This window comes from Nuphar pumila, chromosome 9 (assembly GCF_984573655.1).
Source record: "Nuphar pumila chromosome 9, dmNupPumi1.hap1.1, whole genome shotgun sequence".
Classification (NCBI taxonomy): domain Eukaryota; kingdom Viridiplantae; phylum Streptophyta; class Magnoliopsida; order Nymphaeales; family Nymphaeaceae; genus Nuphar; species Nuphar pumila.
Window position 1 is genome coordinate 10,798,048 of NC_143257.1, and position 27,583 is coordinate 10,825,630.

The 27,583-nt window shown below is 36.7% G+C and overlaps 1 long non-coding RNA gene across 1 annotated transcript; it reads right to left on the reverse strand.

The window, feature by feature from the left end:
- Positions 1-14,778: 14,778 nt before the first annotated feature.
- On the reverse strand, positions 14,779-16,154 carry LOC149828410 (uncharacterized). Its single transcript, XR_016434028.1, has 2 exons — positions 15,919-16,154; positions 14,779-15,090 (listed from the first exon to the last, which is right to left on the reverse strand). It is a non-coding gene; the product is annotated as an uncharacterized LOC149828410 (long non-coding RNA).
- Positions 16,155-27,583: the final 11,429 nt, after the last annotated feature.

Genomic DNA, 27,583 nt, shown 5'->3' on the forward strand with positions numbered 1-27,583 from the left:
TGCCAGAAACTACAAATTCACAAATATCTTATTCACATATACTTCACGATCTCGCATAAATGTATTTGTGAATCTTCTTATGTCACAAATACCATACTTAAGTATTTACGATATTGCTTACTTTTTACATATTTATCGAATCATATATAAACCCATTGTGATCCAGAATCTGCTTATTTTCTCATAATCTAAGGTTTTTTTTTGTTTTTTGTCCCCAACCTGCTTTCCTTCCAATAACTATTTTTGGCAACTATTCATAAGCAGCACTTCATCACTGTTGAACCATCGATGACATGTTTTTTTGGTAAGCACAGTGTTCCCTTTTGTTTAATGGTTGAATCAAAGTGTGTTCCCTTTTGTTAATTTAATGACTGAATCAAACAATGTTCCCTTTTATTTTTGTTCTTTTTAATGCTATTGTCATCAATGGTGACTTGTTTAATTACTCATCCTCACAAATAGTTTGTTTGTTTTTTGTAATGCTTTTTTAATTTTCCGTCTTGTTATTGTAGGAAATTTTCAATTTGTTTATTAATATAATATGATCAATAAGAAGACTGTGTCTAAGGGGTCCACATCCACATCATCTTCTAGTGTTGTAGCACAACAACCAAAGCTAACAAAGAATTGTGAATATTTTCCATCATGATAATTTGCATGCACGGCTCAGTGTGCAGAAGTGGGTAGAGAGGAATCCACATCTAAAGCCAAAAGTTTGGGTGTCCAATGTTTTTTTACAAAAAATGCACCCTCAATAACGAATCGCCCTCGCTGCGCTCAAACAATCGGCTACAAAAAACCTTTATTGTCGTACAAAGATGTAATGCCCTAAAATTTTAACCAAAAAATATATGAAAATTTTAAAAAAAATAAATAATCAGCAAAAACATTTTTAACTTTTGGTTCAAAAACCTTAGGCGGATTACAGATCGATCGATCGCAACTACTATATCGAAAGTGGATATCATTTCTCAAAAAGGTTTTATTCCATAATCAGAGTAGTTGCAAAATGTTTTTACAAAACATCCATAATATGTATCCTCAAAATTCAGTGCCAGGAAGGAAAAATGGTTAGCTCTATGATGTCGCCATTGTATCCAGCCACCGCTTCGGTTGAGACATTTCGTACATGTGTTTTTGTAGGGGGTCAGAATAGCCCCCCAATAGAAATACAATGACAAGTATACATGCATAGAAATAGGAAGATATGAACAGAATTTAGAATATCTTACTTATATATGAGCATCTAATCTATGCATGACTTACCAAAGCAAGCCAAGCATTCATGAGTAACTTATAATTCTTTTCTTTATATTATTTTTTCTTAGATGATGCATGCCATGCTTCACTATATGTACAATAGAATTTTATTCATCTTTTATAACTTTTATGTGGGTACGACACAACTATACGGATTGGAGGCTCGACCTAAGGGTACATTCAATTAATTTAGTGTTTTATTACGCTTGCCTTGCACATCCTCCCTGGTCTCTGGTTAAAGGACGATCCAGTCGAGAGAGAGAGATCTTAACACCTATAACCAGATATATCAGAATTTACTTGCAGCTAAAGTCCAATCTCACTAGTACCCCATGGCATAAGTGGTAGCTATCTCATATCTTCGTGGTTAGGAAAGCAACTTTTTGTGCTTAACAAAACTCCACGGAGCCAATCGTACCACCTACTCTCTCATTGTAGGCCCAAGTGAATGAGCATACATATCACTTATTATTCAATTCTTTTGACATGCATGCTTAGCCAATAATTTTTCATTTACAATATCAATAGCACATATGATTTTAGTTAACCAATCACAAGGTTGTCGACCACTACTTTAGGGTACCAATGCATATCAATTCACTTGACCGTTCACATGGTCAGGAGCCACTCATCTGGGCTTGAGCATTCAAATAAATTTCATAATTCAAAACATGTACATATAAAACATCTAAACTTTGAGTATACGTAAGCTCACAAATATACACAAAAACTCATAAACATATGTGAAAGTTCGTCAAAATTTGTGAAAGCTTGTAACCGCATGCAAAAAGCTTGTAAATATTTGTGAAAGCTTGTAACCGCATGCAAAAAGCTTGTAAATATTTGTGAAAGCTTGTAATCGTATGAAAAAACTCATAAATATTTGTGAAAGCAAGTAACCGCATAGAAAACTTCATAAATATTTATGAAAGCCCGTAACTACATGCAAAAACTCGTAAATATTTGTAAAAGCTCGTAATTGTATGAAAAATCTCATAAATATTTGTGAAAGCTCAAAACCGCATTCAAAAGCTCGTAAATATTTGTAAAAGCTCATAACCACATGAAAAAGATCATAAATATTTGTGAAAGTTTGTAACCACATGCAAAAGCTTGTAAATATTTGTGAAAGCTCGTAACCACATGCAAAAGCTCATAAATATTTGTGAAAGCTCATAACCACATACAAAAGCCCATAAATATTTGTGAAAACTTGTAACTGCATGAAAAAACTCATAAATATTTGTGAAATCTTGTAACCGCATGTAAAAGCTCATAAATATTTGTGAAAGCTTGTAACTGCATGAAAAAGCTCATAAATATTTGTGAAAGCTCGTAACTACATGCAAAAGCTCATAAAAGTTTATAAATATTTATAAGAATGAAAGATAACTTCTAGTATGAATAGTTCATCGTTCATAAAACCTAAATCTATGTATATACACTAAGTCAAAGTACCTACCCTATAATGTGTAAGGATACTCGAAGAGAAGCGAAAAATCTTCAAAATACCGAGAGGAATTTTTTTTAAAATGTGCGACATAGATTGTGGTTTTAGGCGACAATCCAAATGCAAGCAAGGCCTAGCTCAAACCGGTTGAGAGGGAGGCTTACACGAATCGAGTAGGACCGAACTGGGTGGCAACCACCAAGAATGATGGTGCAAAAGGGAAGAAGGGAGAGAGGAAGGAGGAAGGTTAAATGAGGCTAAAGGGAGGGAGGGTGGGGAGAAGGGCCCCCTTTTATAGTAGAGGAGAGGCCCAAGAGGCTAGCCAAGTGTATGCTTGGGGCTTACACTTGGCAAGCCCCATGCAAATCATGGGCGGAAAGGGAGTGTGGGTATAGATCTGGGTCTTGGGGTGAAAACTAGATCTGATTCACTATAGGGATCCAACCAGACCTGGTTCTAGTTTGGTTAGATTCCTATACCTAGTTGGGATCTAGTTTTTATAAACTAGGTCCCTGTATTTTACTTATTTTTTATTAAATTCAAAACAACAATAAAAATGATATTTTCTAAAAGTTTTGAGTTTGCATAAATGTTTTCACTAAGTTTGGTCAACATGGGTATGGATGACCATGAGCCTAAGGTCGCTACAAATCCTGAAACCTTTTAAAGTTATTATTTTGCTCTTGAAATTATCAAGTGTGTTTAGAGCTCGTATGAACTCTGATTTTGACAAAATAAAGACAATTTTGTTCAAAATTTTGATATGAATGAAACTATATATTCAAAAGTCATGAAATATCTCTCTAAAATTCCCATTATTCAGTTATTATAAAACAATCAGGAAAATACCAAAAATATTAGAACATTGCTGATAAGTAGCGTGCTAATAAATTGATTAATAACGACAAACTAGTTAAGCTAATTATCAGAATAATCAGTGAAAGTTCTTCTTTTATCTATTTTAAAATTTCAGAAAAAATGTGAGTATTACAAAAGAATAGTTATAAATTTCAAAGTGACCCATATCTAAAGCAGCATGTGTAGAAAACATTGAGTAGATTATGGGCACATTATTGTCTTCCATCCCAGAAGCATCCAAGGAGGGGAAGGGTGACCCATTGGCTTGCACTAAGGTTGTTTCTATCCTCAATGCCTTAAATGAAGTTGAAGATGTGGCCACCTACAGTGATGGTGGTGAGAGGACAAAGGAGGTACTTGATCAAGAGGCTGAGTTTAATGTGGACCATCCTTAGGAAGTAAATGTAAGTGAGGGTCATGTAGATAGATCGGATGCAAACCTTGTTCAGGAGTCTGATGCTGCTCTCCATACGGAGGAGAAAGTGCAAGCTCTAACAAAGAGGTCGCATTGGGAAAGAAGATTTAGTGCTCGTGGACATATATTTTATTCATTTGTTATTTTGTAATAATCATTTTTATGTTTACCTTCAATCATTGATTAAATTTTCATCTATATAACCATATATACGACATTCAATCATTGATTAGTTTAATGATGCTACTATCTATGAATGCAATTGTTTAGTTTGTCATGTATGTGTGAAACATGTAGAAATTCATTGAAATTGTCTGATTTTAGTAATATTAATTTTGATTACAAGATTTTTGACCAATTGATTTAGAAGAGCCAACATTTAGCATGCATAAGTTCTAATGGAACCAAATACACCAATATTTTTTAAGACTATTGGAGGAAGTGAAGGAGTTGTTAGATCGAATGCATTTTTGCAAATTCTTGAAGATCACATCATGGAAAATTGGTTACACCCTCTTAGAGGCCATCATGTAATTTTAGAATTTGGCAACCAACATATTCTAGTTCAAAAATATTGAAATGACTATCATGTTGGAGGACGTAGTGGGAATCACTGGACTGAAGTGTCATGGGGAGCCAGTGATTAGACAATGGTGAGAAGACTTTGAGCAATTGTATGTTATTTACTAGCAAGCAAATGATAATGCATTCGAAGATGAAAGGATCATGTTTTCATGGCTAAAGAGCTACTATAACCCTAGTAGGGCGAGGAGGATGAGGGAGAAACTATTGTGTGTTGGAGGGAAGGGCGGTAGTAGTATGATGAACATGTTGATGAGAGCACTTTTGTTATACTTTTTCGGTTTATGCTTATTCATCAACATTGGTGGAATGTTGATTTATGCATCGTACATCAAACTGTTGGTGGAGCTAGATTGCATCAATCAATACGCATAGAGAGCAACCTCACTTGCACACCTCTATGCAAGTTTGAGTAGCATGAGGAGTGAAAGAAAAAACCTTGCGACTAATGTCAATTCATGATTTCTATTGGAGTTATCTTCATATTATCATGCATGTGTTTATGAATAACACCTAAAATCCACTTGGAAGATACTTTCTCCACTAAAAGGTTGACCAGTGATCCATCATATGTATGTTCACTTTCATACTGCTTCATTTAAAAGAAACCTGCTCCACATATCTTTGTGCAATGAATCTTCCAGAGGCAATCAACCGTCATATGCACGTTCTTTCTCGTGCATACGACAATAACTATGTTATTACAGATCTTGAAGAATTATGCTTTCCAGATATTTCTGATCACATGATCTTTCAAAAGCTCACGACAATGATATAGAATATTAAACCTTTTACCCAAAGCAATTTCTCGATCGTTTGAGTTTGTTGTTAGCTATTGAAATTGTTCACAATCACTAAGCTTTTCATTATGCAATTGCTCATACAAATCAAATGTCTCAACTTCAATGATTTTCAATTGCTCCCCATTGTATGAGAACCCATTGAACGAGAAACATGGGTTCACATTCTCAAATGCCATTGGTGCATAGCTTTCACCTGCCCTTATTTGTCCCATGTCATAACTATTTTTATCCTCTATTATCGACATGGTATACTTATCATCTTCAATATCATCTGATTCTTCATTGTCAACATGATCGCTGCTACTGTTAATTGACTATTCGGTTACACTAACTAAATTAAAATTCATTATATATATCGATTGCTTCATTTGCTTCCATGCATGCATCGTTCCTACATTTTCAACATTCAAGATTAATCATCAAAATGTCACATTCATCGTCACACCTATATCTTAACCATAAATTATATCAAAATTATTGTACCTAACATTATCGTATGCCCAAGAAGGCTGCATGTCATTCAATTTTTTATGATGAAGATCACTGGCACTGGTTTGCCCGCATAGTTCCACATCCTCTGCAGTGATCCATTGATCATGTATAACATCAATATCGTCTACTATTTGGGATAGTTGGATAATCAACAAAAGACTCGACTTGATAGATGGGGCCTAAGATACATGCATATTTTCCACGTGATTCACATTATTTCATTGATCAATTACTCTATGTTTAATTGCTCATTGATTAACTTTACATACATCAAAATAAACATTATCACTAAATAACATTGATTCTATATCATGATCATCCTTAATATCTATCCATATTTCTTGGTTATTTAAGTTTGGAGAATAACTATATTGAAGGCTCACTGAGTCTATCGTATATTTGGTTTTATGAGATATCAAAGCCACAAATTCTTTAAAGGTACTATTTTCGGAGACCATTATAGATTTTCAATTAGTGTAATCAAACCTACGGTAGTGTACTTTATCCATTTCAGATGCTATCATTGAATGCCCACAACAACCATGATAGTATACTTAAGTCATTTCAATGCTTGTGCACAGTGAACCCTAGCCCCATTACACTAACATAAAAATAATAAATATTAACTAAAGGATAAGCAAACAATCATAAATCATCTACAATATATATATATGAAAAACAATAATAGTAATCCCTAAACAGTAAATCCAGTGGCTGAAAAGTCGATGACAATATAAGAAAACATACAAAAAACATCTATAGCAACAACCAAAGACAAATACGCATGAGGATCTTAAATGATCGTGAGCTGGAACTGTTTGCACCCTTGATTGTAGGCTATCATATTAAATAGAAATACACATGGGGATACACATGCATATATTATACGGAACTTACCTTTCGAATCTGTAAATGGGAAATTTGATCACAATGATGATACCATAACCTTCTCAGAATGCAAAAATTACACGGGAATTGTTGCAAGAGTTCTACAGAGGAGTTCTTTACAAACACAAATGAAAAGAAGAAACCCTCAAATAAAAAGTGAGTATATATATGATTAAAGAACTCCACAAATATTAGGAAGAATCGTATATAATAATAAATTCACACATATTTAATTCAGGCATTTGTGATTTTGTTGTTTTCCTTTAATTTGAGTTTCACTCATATGTTTATGTGAATTCATAAAGTATATGCGGAAAAATATTTTATTTGTGATTGGAGTTTTGCAAATGTATTTATGTAAAATATTGACGTATATGCTAAAAGGTAGGATATTTGCGATTGTGATGGTTTCAATTTTACCAAAAAATCGCAAATAAATTTATGCAAATTCGTGAGATCTACATAAAAAAAATTGTGATTCTAAATTTAAGTGTGTTTGCGATGGGCGGTACAATTCTATCACAATAAGGCATCAATTTTCAGTTACGAAGGGTAAAAGAGACCTAACAATGTTGGATATTAGTGAGTTTGAACATCGAGAGAATATAAAAAATTATAAGGTTTTTAGAAAATCATGTTAAATTATCGAGACAGTACGTTCATTTTGCCAAATTTCTAGCTACTAGGTAGCTTTGCGAGCATTTTCAAGTGACTCCACCTGTAATCATAAAGTGCATTGGCTAGACACAAACAACCAATATTTCTTGGAGGTGCCATGGTCCAAGTTGACTGAACGGTTAGCTAAGTTGAATGGTGAAAGGATGGATGAGGCGTAGAAGTTAGAACCTTGGACATCGCTAGTTGAACAAGTATATCTCAAATGTGAATGCCATATTTTTTTATGCACATCCAATGATGTTCTCCATGCTCTTCACTTGATGATCTTTAAATCCAATATGGTCAAACCTCGAGATATTTTATAACAACCCCAACTCATACCCCTTGAAAATGCAGAATTTTTTTTTTGACTATAGTGGAAATCTTCCCAGAAACCCAGAGCCTTTACAGTTTCACTCCCAATTGGATAAAACAATCAACCACAATGTAGCTTACAATTATCATTCATACCAAACCAAACTTTTATTGAATAATTAACGTTAGTCATGAGACAATAGCATAATGAAGTTGAGAGTGCGTAGACACTTATATGAAAAAGGAAAGTAAAGAAGACTGAGCCACATTGTTCCCCTGTAAACTATCTAACAAAAATGTGGCACCCGTAGCTCTCCCAGAAGCTAGTCACTTCACTGGTCTTTTGTGGCTGCAAAAACCCATAAATAGAGGGTGTCGGAAATTTGAAGAATTCTGCGTATAAATCCCTCTAACGAAATAAATGAGCATAAAAAACACAGATAAAATTTCATGCAGTAACTTAGAGGAATACAATTATGACATTTATATAACTCAATTTAAATATTCATGCTGTAGAGAACAATTACTAAGCATGAGAGAACATCAATAAATAGCAAGGATAACAACTTAAGTAACCAGGACATTGAACATGCATTAGAGATCAAACAACATGCATCCATCAATATGTAACAGTTAAGAGAACAAGTAAACATGCATGCTCTAATGCATAACATGAGTATGCATGATTTATGTGCAATGCATGAACACTTTATTATCTTTCCTTAAAGTTTTTCTTTCCATATGCATGTCCCTATTAAATGCATATAATTTAAGTTTCTCCTTTTAATTACCGTTGCCAGTGGATACACCAAACGGGTACAATTTCCTTAGGTCAAGTTAGGTTTTCAGGGTAGCTTAGTACACAAGTTATATTTTATTACTGGTTTTCAAACTTAGCCCTCAATCGAATCACCTTCGGAACATTAGACCTCCACATCTAATGTTGGGACACTAAGGACCTCCACATCTAATAGTGTCACTTTCTTGGTATATCAAAACAACAGTTGTATCAAACACACCACCCCCAGGTAAAGCAACGGACTATCTCTAAAACTGTGGTCAGGAGAAAGAACATCAATATCGAGTTCAAGGCTAATAAGTAAAGCACACAGAGTTTTTTGTATCCTTGTGGTCTCCCAAAACCGAATCTCTAAGACGCCCATTATTTCGATGGGAGATCTCAGATTGTATATTATACTGTTCTTATTTATTATCTTTTTATGAAAAGTCAAATATTGAATTCTACAATTTAGCATGCAAAAACAAGGCAAAAACTCGCATCTACCCTTGCAAGAGTCATCACGGGACTCTAGCCTGTGGAAATGCATGGAACAATGCAATATAGTACAATAAAAATAAATGTGATTTTTGCAATGCATTTAAAAGTAAAGAAAAAGAGAGCAAACCATAGCTCGAGGCCCACCAAGCCCACAATGATTCATTTTGATCATCAATGCACCATATGCAAAAATCGTAACGATATGCAATGTATACATTGATGTTAACTTGTTTCCAAATGCACAACCATTCATACTAATTTGATAATGTACAAGAGCCACCATAATTATATGCATATGTTCAACCTTAAGAGTGAAAATCCAAAGCAAGAGACAAGTTAGGCACCTATAAACAACACAATAAGAGAAACACGCAATGACATTATCAGAAGTTTGAACACGCTTGTTTGATGTGATAAAAAAAACTTGCAACAAGGGTGAATAAAACAAAGTCCAGAAAATGCATTCATAACTAAAAATAGAAACTCACAACAGATGACGGTGCATAATGAAAGTTTTGAAATGATGATTTATTTCAAGAATTGGGTCTGTCTTCCAAATGGACCAAAAAAAAAATTTTCATTAACAAAAACAAAACTACTGAGATTAAGTTATTCTCCTTTCCATCACAAAGTTAAATTGCTTTTCTTTTGTGGGATTGGCAAGTTGAGGATAACCCCTGTGGTATTCAACCAGGACCCTTTGGTAATGACAGTGAGACCTTAACCACCTAGTCATCTCATTCGACACAAAGTTAAATCCATTGCTTACATGACCAATTTTCCAACCACAAACCTATCATGGCATGAACTCAAGAATTCATCAATGATGGTTTTAAGACACTAGACCATTAACAAAATTTACAAAGGAACTAATCCACCCATCTAAAGTGTTTTATTCAGGTTGGCACAATTTTCTTTAGAAAATCCAAATGACTTACTAGAATGACAATCTATGGAGAACTAAAATGAAGTTTGCAACTTGAATGTGCATTCAAATCAAGTGCTTATATCACACCAGCAAAATCAACAGAGTCAAGGACCGTATGACTGAACCAACAACTTACCGAAAAAAATGCTTCAGCACTAGTTGTTTTTCATACTGTGTCAGTACCTTACCTAAGGCACCTATGAACCTCAAGTATGATTTCATTTATTAGATGCTTGTGCAAAAGTATACTCAACTATTAAGCAATATCGAAAAAAATGCTTCAGCACTAGTTGTTTTCCCTACTGTGTCAGTACCTTACCTAAGGCACCTATGAACCTCAAGTCTGATTTCATTTATTAGATGCTTGTGCAAAGCTCTACTTAGTTGTTAAGCAATACTTAATCAAGTAGCTATAAAAGGTCTACTCAAGAGATAATTCACTACATTGACATCAAACCATGAGATATTTGGATAACATACTAATAATACATACATGAACCACTTAGATGAAGATAATTACACCAACATGGATCTGGGTTTTTTTTTATGACATGACCCAACTGGCCCAGTAGACCGACTCTGAGGTACAACTGAATCACCCAGCCGACCCAGTTAGCTGGGTCAAACATGCAGCCAAGTCGACCCAATCGGTTGGGCTGACTGCCGAACAGGCTCAGCCGACCGTGGGTCGGCTGGAGCCTAATAGCATAAAAAACAATGTTTTTTTTTTGTTATTGTGACCCAACCGACCCAGTCGACTGGGGCTGACTACACCTGGGACTCAGCCGACTGCAGGTCAGCTAGCCTAGTAGTAACCCCAAAACAGTATTAAAAAAATATGTGTTTTTTTTTCTTTCCCTGTAGAGCTGCCCTAAACATGTTCATAAGTATGGACAACATTCATTTATGCATGCGTTTACAGATTTAAAACAACATTATGCATTCTTACGCAATTTTTTCATATTCATAACACTTGGACATGCATCTCATATCGTATGCATTTATGAAATCACGTAGGAATCAAATTCACTATAAAACAAGTGTTAAAAAGCTCAACTAACATGAAATAAAATTCTGTTTTTGTTTAGAAAACCCACACACAGAAAAAATTTTATATGAAAAGGAACAAAAATACTTGTATAAAAGAGGATCTATGGATCCTCATTCATGTATACATGAGTGAACACATAGATTCACTCCTTAACCATGGATTTAGGTCATGGTAAGCATGAGAATCGAATCTGTATTCAATTTCTCACTTAACTTAAAAGAAGAGACTCATACCTTTGATAAAAATCAAAAAATAGAGAAGAATGATGGTGAAACAAGGGATGTTGAAGAGGAGGAACCCTTTTCTTCCTTTTCTTCCTCTTCTTCCTCCTTTCTTCTCTCTCTCTCTCTCTCTCTCTCTCTTTTCAAGTAATGGGTAGGAGAGGGGGTGACGCCCCACCTTTTTCTCCAGCTCTCTCTAAGAGAGTTTCCAAAAAGTTGGAAACTCTCTCTCTCTCTCTCTCTCTCTCTCTCTCTCTTTGTTTCCTAATTTTTTGAAACTTTACCAAATGTTGACTTTTTCACATTTGTTATTTTTTTTAACTCTCCTAACACTTTTAAAACTCTCTTTAAGTAAGTGTAAGGGCTCTTTTAAGGAGTCCCACTCAGCCCTAAACCAAAATTTGGAATTAATATTATTTAATTAATTAATTAATTTTTAAATGTTAATTAATAAAAATTATCTAAAAACTTCCAAAAATAACCAAATTAACCCTAAAGGCTTTTTTAGCTATAATAAAACTCATATTAAGGCTTTATACTGAATTTAAAGCTAGAAAATTATTGGGCTTGGATTTGGATCCGAATCCAAGATCCAAACCCATACCCAAAAGGAAAATGGATCAAGATCTAGATCCAATCTAGATTTAAGTAGGACCAAAATAGAACTCAAATCCATAAAAATTTGGATCCTAGGCCTTCGATTCAATCCGATCCAACTCTAGATTTATTTTGACAAATTGCTCAATTTTCAGAAAAACATGATTTTTGGGCAAATCAAGACTCAAATTCAGAAAAACAAAGTATCGTTGCCCTCATAATTCTGAGATGCATCCAACGATATATTACACGAATACCAAATTCTGAATTTTGCCTGAAAATAACCTGAATTTTGCTTAAATTTTACTTGAATTTAAAGGTCAAAATTAAAATTCTTTACCATATTTTGATTGGCTCACCTCGACCTTGTCGATGAGACCTGGGTCAAGTCCAGACTCAAAGACATTAGTCTAAAAATCGAGCCTCAAATAATTTTTCTCCTAGACAACCAAATTTTTGACAAAAAACAAATTTAACTAAGTATAAAAATACGTGATGTTACATCTCTACCCCCTTGAAAGAATTTTGTCCTCGAAATTAGAACATACCAAATAAGTGTGGATAGCAACAGAATCAAATATCACATGATCCTAATGATCGGCAACTAAGAAGATACCTTCGATTAGATTAATTGGATCATCCTGCATAGTAGCCGTAACAACATAAACTCTTCCATTGGTCTTTCGCTGACCTTGTTGCTGTTGAAGTCTTTATTGTTGTTGCTGTTGCGGTGACGGTTGCTGCTATTTCTACCCTTTGTGAGCCACTGGCTTGTTCAGAAAAAATGGAGCAATGTGCTCTGGTTGCTGGCACTGATAACAGACCTCCTTGAACAATCAGACAAAATTCTAGTGGATGGTTCTTGCGTACTTGTGACATACTGACTGGGCCTTTTCCTGTTGTCGCCCCTCATGGGTCTGCTGTCTCTTGCCACCTTACGTCTTTCCGCCTGTAGATGGGTCCTTCCTCATTCCGCTCGAAGAACCACCTCATTTGTCACCTCTCTTCTATGACACATTCCTAGATCTCTCCCAGACCTCTATCAAGACTGTAGCAGATTCAATAGCATCATCCAAAGTAGTAGGTCGACTCATCAGCACACGAGTCTGCAATCCATCCTTCAACCCGCGTACATACTTCATCGCCCTCGCCTTCTCATTCTTGAAGAGGTTCGGATAGTACCTTTCAAGACTTTAAAATCTAGTGGTATAGTCCACCAGACTCATGTTCCCCTGAGTCAAGTCGATGAACCTCTCCTGCATCTGCTCCTCGACGTAAGAGGAAAAGTATGAATCCAGAAACTCCTCTCTGAACACCTCTCAGAGAATCATGTTCATGTCAGCGAACTTCACCCTTCGCAGGGTGTTCCACCACTTCTTGGCATCGCCTTTCAGACATTACATGCCAAATGGTGTCTTCCTGGTCTCGGTCAGGGTGTGGATGACTTTCATCATGAAATCCCTTTACTTCTGCCAATTCGCGGGAGCACAAGTGTATACGACATCTACAACATACATATTCTTTATAAAAAATTTAAACCCTTATTGATTCTACCCCCTTGGGGTTGATCCCGAATAAATGCTTTCATAGAATTACATCAAGATTCTTAAGGTACACTATAAGAGAATTAATCATGAATACAAACAAGCATAAGAGATTTAATAATTATTAAAGTATTAAATAGCGTTATGAGTGAAGGAAACTGCTTTGAAGTACGAGGCACGACTTCCTAACACTTCATGTAAGAGCTTACTTACCAAAATAAAAATTTCTGATACTAAAAAGATGCTAAAAATATAAGATCTTGTGGTAGCTCTAATACCAAACCTGTAACGACCCCAACTCATACCCCTTGAAAATGCGGAATTTTTATTTTTTACCATAGCGAAAATCTTCCCAGAAACCCAGGGTCTTTATAGTTTCACTCTCAATTGGACAAAACAACCAACTACAATAGAGCTTACAATTATCATCCATACCAAACCAAACTTTTATTGAATAATTAACGCTAGTCATGAGACAATAGCATAATGAAGTTTAGAGTGCGTAGACACTTATATGAAAAAGTAAAGTAAAGAAGACTGAGCCACATTGTCTCTCTGTGAACTATCTAGCAAAAACGTGACACCCGTAGCTCTCCTAGAAGCTAATCGCTTCACTGGTCTCCAGTGGATGTGAAAAACCATAAATAGAGGGTATTAGAAATCCGAAGAATTCTGCATACAAATCCATCTAATGAAATAAATGAGCATAAAGAATACAAATAAGATTTCATGCAGTAACTTAGAGGAATACAAATATGAAATTTATATGACTCAATTTAAGTATTCATGCGGTAGAGAATAATTACTAAGCATGAGAGAACATCAATAAATAACAGAGATCACAACATAAGTAACCAGGACATTGAACATGCATCAGAGATCAAACAACGTGCATCCACCAACATGTAACAGTTAGGAGAACACGTAAACATGCATGTTCTAATGCATAACAGGAGTATATATGATTTATGTGCAATGCAAGAACACTTTATTATCTTTCCTTAAAGTTTTTCTTTCCATATGCATGTCCCTATTAAATGCATACAATTTAAGTTTCTCTTTTTAATTATCGTTGCCCACGGATACACAAAATGGGTATAATTTTTTGAGGTCAAGTTACACTACAACAAAGCAGTAGATTAGCGACGACCACATTCCGTCGCTAATCCGTCGCTAACCATGTTAGCGACGGATTAGCGACAGCGCGGCGACAGTATGCTTACGTCGCGAATATTTCGACGCTAACTGGCGACGGAATAATTCCGTCGCCAAGTCCGTCGCTAATTGCGACGGAATAACGAGCGCTATATTCCGTCGCCAATCCGCCGGTACTAAACGGCGACCACGGCGTGGCGACGGATTTAATTCCGTCGCTAAGCCGTCGCTAGATTAATATGAATAGCGACGGAATCATCCGTCGCAAAAACGAAAAAAAATCAAAAAAATTTTATTTAAAAATTAATTACCGAGAACTGTACAATTTATATTTCCTGTACAATTTATATTTCCTGTAAATAAAAAACAAACCACACAAAAAAATTCATATAACAAGTATCTATAATAATTAATCGTTCCACCTTAAAACTAAGAAGTTTAATTATTTACAATTCAACAATTACAATTAGGAAAAATAAAAAAAATAGAACTTCTTCAACACAGTCCTCTAATCATCGCCAAGATTTTGTGCGTCTTCTTGTTCATTGTCTTTATCTGTCCCTTCAGCTCCACTACCCTGATTATCGCTAGCAGCCTACACAAGAAAAGAACAGTCAGTATTGATAAACAAAATATAATGAAATAAATTACACACTATATGTGATTCTATCATGTGCTCATGTGTGATCTAAGGCAATAAAAAAACTCTATATGTGATTCTATCATGCTCATATGTGTGCTAAGGCAGTCAAAAAATTGAATATGTGATTATAGCATGTTCATATGTGTTCTAAGGCATATAAAAAAACTCTATATGTGATTCTACCATGCTCAGATGTGCTTTAAGGCAGGCAAAAAACTATATATGTGATTCGATCATGCTCGTATGTGTGCTAAGGCAGTAAAAAAATTGAATATGTGAATATAGCATGCTCATATGTGCTCTAAGGCAGGCAAAGCCAAAAATTTTATATGTGATTCTATCATAAATGATATATAACATGTTCATATGTGTTCTAAGGCAGTTAAAAAACTCTATATGTTATTATAGCATGTTCATATGTGTGCTAAGGCAGTCAAAAAACAGAATATGTGATTATAATATGCTCATATGTGTTCTTAGGCAGTAAAAAAACTGAATATGTGATTATAGCATGCTTATGTGTTCTAATGCAATCAAAAAAACTTTATATGTGATTCTATCATGCTCATATGTGCTCTAAGACAGACAAAAAGTTAAATATATATATATATATATGTGATTCTATCATGCTCATATGTGTGCTAAGGCAGTAAAAAAATTGAATATGTGATTATAGCATGTTCATATGTGTTCTAAGGCATCTAGAAAAACTCTATATGTGATTCTACCATGCTCAGATGTGCTTTAAGACAGTCAAAAAAACTATATATGTGATTATACCTGAGAGGGACCTGGAATCGAAGATCCCCTATCCTGAACAGCGGCCTTGATCTCATTCGGAGAAAGGGGGCGACGGTGTATTGGAAGTAGTTATTCAGTGATTCATTAATGATCTCGCGTACATCATCACCGGAAAGAATAGTCGGCTGCTTGGAGCTTATGTCGGCGCAAGAAGTTGGTGAGCCGTAACTGGAAGAACCAATAACTGGTGAAGTGTTCATATTACTCCCAAACCCGAACACGCGACCTTTTTTGGGTTCACCTGCTGCAGTCACCCATGCTGTAGGATCAAATGATGGATGCTGAGTAGCGTCTTCGCCATATCGCTCTACCATTTGTTGCTCATATGCCTCCTACAAAATAATGTTTAAAGTATTCATTAATAATTAATGATAACATTATGATGACTTGCATATATATTGCAATGATTATTAATAGAATTAATACATACCGTTGTCGTTCTCGCCTTCTCTGATACGAAGACTCCCGTGGTCTTCCGTTTATGTGTTTCTACAAACACATCCTTATATGGTACACTGCCTCCTTTTTCTGCTTCCTGCGAAGTTAAATGACAAAAGATTTAGTACACAAATTTGCAACAATACTTATAAAATTAATATTATATATTGATGAGTTACCATTTTCTTTAGGTGGCTCCCAAATGTCTTAGATCCACCTGTGTGTAGATGGGCTTCGGGCATCTTCGATCGATTTTGTGAAGCCTTCGCAGAGCGATTTTTAAATGCATCTCCCGCCCACATATCACACATTTCATCCCAGTAATCTCTCCTGATAGTAATAGGACCATGACCCTTCCACAGTAATGGATCATCTACTACGCCAGATGCTTTTTTTGCTGCAGTCTTCATAGTGTGCAGCATGTCTGCAAATCGATTGGCAGCCACCTTCTGCCACACCTTCCTTGCATCATTTTCTTCCACCGTAGTTGCAAAGCGATTCGAAGCCTACAAATATTTTCAGAAAGTTAGTAGACATTGCTTAAATAAATTAAATATGAAACGGGCCTTCGGATTATCCTTCGTTTTTCCTTTAATATTCATTACTGTATTGAACACATTATCAAACACATTTTTCTCTACATGCATCACATCCAAATTATGTCGTATCAATAGGGTCGGCCAATACGGTAGTTCCCAAAAAATAGATTTTTTCGTCCAATTGTGTTCCTTCCCAAATCCACGGAAGGGTGTAGGACTGCGGGCATCTGTTAATACATCTGGAAAGTATCGCAATCTTCTTAAAATCTCTATTCTAGACAATCTTGAGGATGAACCTTCCATTTCAGTTGTGTCTGCTGTAAATGCATTCTTTTGACGTCGGAACGGATGATCGCTGGGTAGAAATCGACGATGGCAATCAAACCAGCAAGGCTTCCTTCCATGCCTCAATCTAAAAGCTTTGGAATCCTCCATGCAGTACGGACAAGCCAACCTCCCATGTGTGCTCCAACCAGATAACATACCATATGCAGGGAAGTCACTGATTGTCCATAGAACAGCGGCCTTCATGTTGAAATTTTGTTTTTTGTGGGCATCATACGTGGTAACACCGTCATCCCACAGTACTTTTAATTCATCAATCAATGGCCTTAGATATACATCAAGATTTTGGCCAGGTGAGGTCGGACCAGGGATCAACAGAGACAAGAAAAGATTTGGACGTTTCATACACAAGCTTGGTGGAAGATTGTATGGAGTTACAAATACTGGCCAGCATGAGTATGGAGTTGATCTACCCCCAAATGGATTAAATCCATCTGTACATAGACCGAGTCTAACATTTCGCACTTCCATTGCGAAGTTCTGATGAGTACGATCAAAGTGCTTCCAAGCTTCAGCGTCAACAGGATGCGTGATCTTGTTTTCATCGTGTCGAACTTTATTTGCATGCCATCTCATGTGTTTAGCTGTCTTTGAAGACATATACAATCGCTGCAATCTAGGAGTGATAGGAAAGTAGCGGAGCGACTTGTATGAAACTTCCTTTGATCTCGTGCTACCATTGCCTCTTGTCTTTGGCTTGAACCGAGGATGCCCACATGACGGGCATGATATGTCATTTTCCTGCTCCTTGAAATACAACATGCAGTGATTTAGACAAGCATTAATCTTTTTGTAACCCATACCTAGAGCGTTGACCATAACTTTCGCACGATAGAAATTTTGTGGCAATTTCTCATCTTTAGGCAACATACTCTTCACAATCATGCACAAACGGTCAAAACATGATTGACTCAAATTATACTCGGACTTCAAATTCATTAGTTGAAGAACTGCAGACAAGATAGTGTGACTCTCACAACCGTTCCAAAGTGGCTCATCAGCATCTCTAAGTAAATCATAAAATCTACTAGCTGCATCGTTTGGTGATTCTTCATCTACGACAGTTCTTACATCACTAGAACTCATAGCAGAACCCAGTTCTGTTCCTGCAGCATCAAATATCAAATTCGTATATGGATTATCGTGCACCACATTCACCTGTGCATCAAAATCGTTTCTAAATTCTTCTCCATGAAACATCCAGTTCTGATAATCACTCACAAAACCCTTCTTGTATAGGTTATGTCTAACGCCATGAGGTTCTACAAATCGATTATTCTTACAAATCTTGCAGGGACACCTAATCCGACCTGTGGGATCTACCGTACTGACACTTGCCGTTGCAAATTCAGTAAAACTGTCGACACCATCCATATATTCATGCGATAACTCATTATCCACTATCCTACGGTACATTCATTCACGGTTTGCAGTCATTCTGTCGTATAATGTTACGAATAGTATCCTAACCAGTTAAAAGAGAACCATCAGAATACTATGATGAAGAAAATATCAAATTTATCATGCAATATATGATGTCATACAATCACAAGAATTATGATGCATGCATTGATAACTTAATATTTTCATGTGCAAACTATTCATGACACGATACATTCATTTGAAGCATGCTTTCAGTATACAATTTCACATGGAAGACATAATCAAATTGAAAGTAACTACATGTAAGCATGGATACAATCACATCAAACATTGCAATACATCGAAATAATTCATATCAAACAAATATCAAACATGTACCTGCAGCAAACACACTTCAATATCCCACTAACTACTACCATGCATAGCATGGACTCCGTACTCCAAAAATAAGAACACTTTCATATTCATACATTAAAATCATGCTCAGCATGATCTCCGAACTCCAACAAAGTAGTCCTAGATATCAACAACTAAGTGAGTGTGTGAACAATAAAGTGTTATATTCAATAAATTAAATAACATGTGATGCGCTTGCATCACTTACTCACCACGGGTATTTACCCGATTTGCATTGTTTTTGTCACTTACTTACCACGGGTGGCGGGGCACAAGCGAGTTCTGTTGAGAAATCTGCAAAAAAAAATGATGTTTTAAAATGAAGTCACCATGAAATTATTCGACCATATTAAATCATAAAACCTTAAAATACAAGAAAATAAATTATAAATAAACCAAAACATCATAAACTATAAGAAAAATAAACCATAAAATTAAATAAAAAAGCCACAATTTAAACCTTAATCAAACAAGGAAAAAACCTGCCCAAATCAAATACAAAAAAATCCTTAATCAAATTAACTAAAAAGTATTAATTAAAAAAATGTGATTTAAATCCCTAATTATAGAAAATAAAAATAAAAACTCTAAATAAATAAAAAAAAACCTAATCAAATTAACTATAAAAGCCTTAATTAAAAAATTTTGATTTAAAGTCCTAACCAAATTAACTAAAAATCCTTAATTAAAAAAATTATGATTCAAATCCCTAATCATAGAAAATAAAAATAAAAGCTCTAATCAAATCCAAGAAAACCCTAATCAAATTAACTATAAAATGCCCTAATTTTTAAATTTTGATTCAAAGCCCTAATAAAACAAAATCAAATAAAAAACCCTAATTAAATTAACTATAAATAGCCTTAATTTAAGAAATTTGATTCAATTGCTTAATAAATGAAAATCAAAATAAAAAATCCTAATCAATGAAAATCAAAGAAAACTAAACAATAAAAATAAAATAAAAACCCTAATTTCTGAAAAAAGAAAAAAAAGAGCAAGAAACCAGGGGGTCGACCCCCGGCCGGACACGGCAGGGGGTCGACCCCCGGCCGGACATCAAAAGGGGTTGACCCCCTGCCGAACAAGGCAGGGGGTTGACCCCTGGCCGGACACGGCAGGGGGTCGACCCCGGCCGGACAAGGCAGGGGGTTGACCCCCTGCCGGACATCAAAAGGGGTTGACCCCCTGCCGGACACGGCGGGGGGTCGACCCCCGGCCGGACATGGCGGGGGGTCGACCCCTCCCCCCCCCCCCCCCGGCCGGACACGGCAGGGGGTCGACCCCCGGCCGGACACGGCAGAGGGTCGACCACCTACCGGGGTCGACCGCCTGGCAGAGTCGACCCCCTGCCGGAAAACGCAGGGGGTCGACCTCCAATCCATTTAAGGTGAAATACGTACCTGCGGTTGCTCCGGGCAGCGACGGCGGCAGCGGAAGGTTGACGGAGATCGACTTCCGGCGAACGGTGGGGGCCGGCAGAGAGGTCGACGGGATGTATAGGGCGGCCGAAGGAAGAGGGCGGCAGGAGGGAGAGGGCGGCGGGCGGGAGCAACGAAAGGAGAAAGGAAAAAGAGGGCTGGGATTAGGGGTAATGCGACATTTAGCGACGGATTAATTCCGTCGCTAAGCCATCGTAATTCAAAAAACAAAAAAGGCGACAGAAAATATTTCGTCGCCTAGGCCGTCGCTATGTTGCGACGGAATTTTAGCCGTCGCAATTCCGTCGCTAACTGTCGTATTTATTGCGACAAAATATTCTCTCGCACAATCCGTCGCTAAGTAGCGACGGATTTTGCGAGGGAATATAATCTGTCGCTAGTTTCGTAAAATTCTACAAATATAGCGATGGATTCATTTCTCTCGTTAATCTGTCGCTAAGTAGCGACGATATAACTCCGTCGCTAAATTCCGTCTCTAATCAACTATTTTTTTGTAGTGTTAGGTTCCCAGAGTAACTTAGTACACAAGTTATTTTTTATTACTGGGTTTCAAACTTAGCCCTCGTCTGAATCACCTTCAGAACATTAGACCTTCATATCTAATGTCAAGACACTAAGGATCTCTACATCCAATAGTGTCACTTTCTTGGTATACCAAAACAATAACTTTGTCAAACACACCACCCCATGTAAAATTACAGACTTTTCCTAAAACCGTGGCCAGAAGAAAGAACCTCAATATCAAGTTTAAGGGTAATAAGTAAAGCACACAGATTTTTTTGTATCCTCGTGGTCCCCCAAAACTGAATCTCTAAGATGCTCATTCTTTTGATGTGAGATCTCAGATCATATATTATAGTGTTCTTATTCATTATCTTTTTATGAAAAGCCAATTATTAAGTTTTGCAATTTAGCATGCAAAAACAAGACAAAAGTTGCATCTATCCCTGCAAAAGTATTCACGGGACTCCAACCCGTGAAAACACATGGAACAATGCAATATAGTGCAATAAAAATAAATATGATTTTTGTGATGCATTTAAAAGTAAATAAAAAAAGAGCAAATCATAGCTCTAGTCCCACCGAGCCCATGATGATTTATTTCGATCATCGATGTACCCTATGCAAAAATCCTAATGATATGTAATATATACAATAATGTTAACATGTTTCCAAATACACAACCATTTATACTAATTTGATAATGTGCATGAGCCACCATAATTATATGCATATGTTCACCCTTAAGAGTGAAAATCCAAAGCAAGAGATAAGTTAGGCACCTATAAATGACACTATAAGAGAAACATGCAGTGACATTGTCAGAAGTTTGAACACACTTGTTTGATGTGATAAAAAAACTTGCAACAAGGGCGAATAGAACAAAGTCGAGAAAATGCATTCATAACTAAAAATAGAAACTCACAACAGATGATGGTGCATAATGGAAGTTTCAAAATGTTGATGCATTTCAAGAACTGGGTCTGTCTTCTAAATGGACCAAATAATTATATTTCATTAACAAAAACAAAACTATTGAGATTAAGTTATTCTCCTTTCCATCACAAAGTTAAATTGCTTTTCTTTTGTGGGATTGGCAAGTTGAGGATAACCCCTGTGGTATTCAACCAAGACCCTTTGGTAATGACAGTGAGACCTTAACCATCTAGTCATCTCATTCGACCCAAAGTTAAATCCATTGCTTACATGACCAATTTTCCAACCACAAACCTATCATGGCATGAACTCAAGAATTCATCAATGATGGTTTTAAGACACTAGACCATTAACAAAATTTACAAAGGAACTAATTCACCCATCTAAAGTGTTTTATTCAGGTTGGCACAATTTTCTTTAGAAAATCCAAATGACTTACTAGAATGACAAGCTATGGAGAACTAAACTGAAGTCTGCAACTTGAATGTGCATTCAAATCAAGTGCTTATATCACACCAACGAAATCAACAGAGTCAAGGACCGTATGACTGAACCAGCAACTTACCGAAAAAATGCTTCAACACTAGTTGTTTTCCCTACTGTGTCAGTACCTTACCTAAGGCACCTATGAACCTCAAGTCTAATTTCATTTATTAGATGCTTGTGCAAAGCTCTACTCAATTGTTAAGCAATATCGAAAAAAATGCTTCAACACTAGTTGTTTTCCCTACTATGTCAGTACCTTACCTAAGGCACCTATGAACCTCAAGTCTGATTTCATTTAGTAGATGCTTGTGCAAAGCTCAACTCAACTGTTAAGCAATACTTAATCAAGTAGATATAAAAGGTCTACTCAAGAGATAATCCACTACATTGACATCAAACCATGAGATGTTTGGATAACATACTAATAACACATACACAAAACGCTTAGATGAAGATAATTACACCAACATGGACCTGGTTTTTTTTTTATGACATGACCCAGCCGACCCAGTCGGCTGAGTTTGACATATAACTGAATCACCCAGCCGACCCAGTTAGCTGGGTCAAACACACAGCCAAGTCGACCCAATCGGTTGGGCTGACTGCCCAACAGGCTCAGCTGATCGTGGGTCGACTAGAGCCCAACAACATCAAAAACAATAAATTTTTTGTTTTTTCTGTTACCGTGACCCAACCGAACCAGTCGGTTGGGGCTGATTGCTCTAGGGACACAGCCGATTGCAGGTCGGCTGGCCCAACAGTAACCCCAAAATAGTATTTAAAAATATATATATGTGTTTTTTTTCTTTCCTTGTAGATTTTCCCTAAACATGTTCATAAGTATGGACAACATCCATCTATGCATGTGTTTACAGATTTAAAACAACATTATGCATTCTTACACAAATTTTTCCTATTCATAACACTTGGACATGCATCTAATATCATATGCATATATGAAATCACGTAAGCATCAAATTCACTATAAAACAAGTGTTAAAAAACTCACTTAACATGAAATAAAATTCTATTTTTGTTTAGAAAACCCATACACATAAAAAAATTTATATGAAAGGGACCGAAAATACCCATATAAAAGAGGATCTATGGATCCTCACTCATTTATACTTGAGTGAATACATAGATTCACTCCTTAACCATGGATTTAGGTCATGGTAAGCATGAGAATTGAATCGGTATTTGATTTCTCACTTAAGTCAAAAGAAGAGACCCATACCTTTGATAAAAATTGAAAAATAGAGAAGAATAATGGTGGAACAAAGGCTGTTGGAGAAGAGGAACCCTCTTCCTCTCTTTTCTTTTTTTCCTCTTTCTCTTTTTCTTTCTTTCTCTCTCTCTCTCTCTCTCTCTTTAAGTAATGGTTGGGAGAGGGAGTGATGCCCCCCTTTTTCTCCAGCTCTCTCTAAGATCTCTCTCTTGGTTTCCAAATTTTTTGAAACTTTACCAAATGTTAACTTTTTTCACATTTGTTATTTTTTTTAACTCTCCCAACCCTTTTAAAACTCTCTTTAAATAAGTGTAAGGACTCTTTTAAGGAGTTCCACTCAGCCCTAAACCAAAATTCTGAATTAATATTATTTAATTATTTAATTATTTAATTTTTAAATATTAATTAATAAAAATTATCTAAAAACTTCCAAAAATAACCAAATTAACCCTAAAGGCTTCTTAACTATAATAAAACTTAAATTAAGGTTTTATACTGAATTTAAAGCTAGAAAAATGTTGGGATTGGATTTGGATTCAGATCCGAATCTAAGATCCAAACCCATACCAAAAACGAAAATGGATCAAGACTTGGATCCAATCTAGATTTAAGTAGGACCTAAATAGAACCCAATTTCATAAAAATTTGGATCCTAGGCTTTGGATCCAATCTGATCCAACTCTGGATCTATTTCGATAAATTGCTTAATTTTTTGAAAAATATGTTTTTTGGGCAAATCAGGACTTGAATTTAAAAAAACAAAATATTGTTACGCTTAGAATTCTGAGACGCATCCAATGATATATTACACAAATACCAAACTCTGAATTTTGCCTGAAAAAACCTGAATTTTGCTTGAATTTAAAGGTCAAAATTAAAATTCTTTACCATGTTTCGATTGGCTTGCCTCGACCTTGTCGATGAGACCTGGGTCAAGCCCAGACTCAAAGACATTAGTCTAAAAATCGAGCCTCAAATGATTTTTCTCCCAGACTTAGCCAATTTTTTGACAAAAATAAAATTTAACTAAGTATGAAAATATGTGATGTTACACATTTGACATTCAAATAAATGCTCTATGAATAAACTTTGAATTCTAAAAACAACAAGATTTTGTACCAAATGTAACCGTAAAACTATGAATAAACTATATATAACTAAAATAACTAGAATTAAAACTTAAATTATCTACACACGCTCAGGTTGCCCGAGTGGCAGTGGTCTGGGGATAAGGAGAAGGTGATCACCCCTTTGACCTAAGTTCGACTACCATCAGGTATGTAGGTGTCCTTAACTAGCGGGCTTCATAAGGGCTTGAACGTTTGTGGCGCTAAGTGGGGTTTACCTCACAAGGAGGCAGGTCATTAAGTAATCGGGTTCTTGGTGAAGGTTCCTAATAATAAAGAAAAACTTAAATTATATAAGAAAAAAATAATAAATAGAAAAATATAAAATCACCCCTACAACTATGTATGTCTCTCTCTCAAAATGAGGAGGTGATATGGTTTTTCCTTATATTTGTGCTCAAATTTAGAATTGATAACTACCACACCTCCTAGAAGTGGCAGCAACCAATTACTTGAATTGATAGATGCCTTTTTTTCAAATCCATAAATTTTAACTCCCAACTTCCCAATAAACCTTAAATTCTTTGGCCACTTTTCAGAAACAAGAGATATTTAAGTTATGCTAGAAACTTTGCATTCAGACTAAAACACTATTTTCATATGTTGACAAAATGTGGCTTTGAAGATGAAGTTGCCAAAAATATTTTCTTGTGAATGGCCTTGAAAATGAAGTTGCCAAAAACATTTTCTTGTGAATGGTGTTGAAATGTGGTGTTAGGGCTAACCACTTGGCACTATCAATGCTTCCAAACAACAAAGCTTGAGAACACTAGGGTAAACTGTAGCATACCTCTGACTCAAGTCTCTAAAATAGATCTTTGAAGTGCATTTGGATTTGTAGTTGACTATGGGCCTGCTTGGAATCTCAGGGCTGGGATGGGCGTTTATGCAATTGGTGGTCCTGAGGTAAAATCTTGGTCAAACTTCCTTGGGGTCATGTTTGGAATCTCGGCACTGAGATAGGCGTTTATGCATTTGAGATGGGAAGTGGGGCCCTTTCTCGTTTGTATTTACACTAAATCATGAATTTGGCAGCTGCCACTTCTTCAAATGCATAAACTCCATAAAGGTCCATCCCAGCCACAGATTCCAAGCAGCCCTACAGTAAATGTGAATTCATGTGCCACATAGGAAAAGTGGAAGGCATGGTCTCCATCGGTCCAAGATTTCAAATCGAGATTCTTAAATGGTAATTAGAATTACAATGGGGGAAGCCTAGTTTCGTCATTTCCTTGAGAAATTCAAGAGAAAAGTTGAAAGCCAAATTCTCTCATGGAACGAACCTCAAACAAAAAATAAGTCATCTTGAGAATTCTTTCCACCACGTCCAAACACTCACTAGAATTATTTACTCAAAACCCAAGGTGACGTTAGGGTAAGCCCTCCACTGCCTTCGACAGGTGTAAATGTTTGCTTTCTGTTTTTTTTTACACAACTACCACACACCAACTTTCCATAGAAAAGCATCACTAGAGCGACCTGCCAAACAATCATCTCCGTCGCGAGAAATGTTAATCAGCGGTAGAGCATGCAACGATGTACGTAAAAACGACCTCATAAACTTGCTCCTTGTTGTTTGGCTCATCACGCGTGAAAAGAGATCACGCCCCTTGTTTTCAGTTTTGTCCACCCTGATCGTCAGTATAAAAACTAGGAATCATTTTTCATGCAGCCTCCACTACTGCTAACCGTCCATCTCAACATAACATTTTCCGGGATAGGATAGTGCACCGGACTTGAGAAATAGATAGATGGATGTCATGTAGGTTGGCTGCATACCCGGAGAGTTCTACTTGTCTGGCATTAGGAGTTAGTGCATGTCACATTGCTTAGGGATGACAGTGAATCCAGGTGGGGAACAAGGTCTTCACGGATGGCAGTGGACCTAGGCAAAGCGGGCCCCGTCCCACCTCACCCCGTTTGGACCGGGGATGAAGGGTATGGAACGGGGATGGAGGTGAGAACGAAGGTTAAAATCCATCCCCGTTCGAGGATAGAGGCGAGGATCGACATACCCTTTTCCCCGCCCCGCCCAGCCCCGTCCCGTCCCTGCCACTTTTTCCCACCTCATCCCCGCCCCGCCTCATCCCCGTTTGAACCGGGGATGGAGGACATGAAACAGGGATGAAGGCCGGGTGTGTGGAGGTTAAAATCCATCTCCGCTGGGGATGGAGGTTCTAATCTTGAGGCAGGGTGAGGGTGGAGACCTTGTCCCCGGCCTCGCCAGGCTGCCATCCCTATTCACCTATGCTCAATACTCTACATCCCCATATTCAAACAGAGCGTGGCGCGGCGAGACCTCATTTCTCTCTGATCCACTGCCATCTCTAAATCAAGAGGTCGAACCATCGAAAGATATTTTAATTATTTTATTAACGGGAATCGGGAACGGAGCAGGAGAAGGCATAAGTCTATTCCGGCATTGGTTTTGATTTTAACCATAATTCTCGCCTCCATCTCAGTTTCATGTCCTTCATTCTCGTGATTCAAACGGAGCGAGGCAGGGTGGGGTCCCGTTTCCCCGGGTCCAGTAGGTTGGGTGCATATAATTTGAAGCCTAAAAAAAAAAGATAATTTTTGTTTTTTTTTATTTAAGCAGCGGCTCGTTGAACTCCACTACGGTTGACCATCCATCTGACAAGGCACGCCTCTGGAGCAATGCCTGGGACAAACACCGAAGTCTGAAAATTAATCAAAATAACTGAGACAAACACCAAACCATTCTTTCACACATCCAACGGCCCAGAAGAAGACGCCGCACACAGCCACGATACGAACGAAAGCAATCTGCAGGCAAATTCTCCCGTGCAGTTGTGGGGGAGC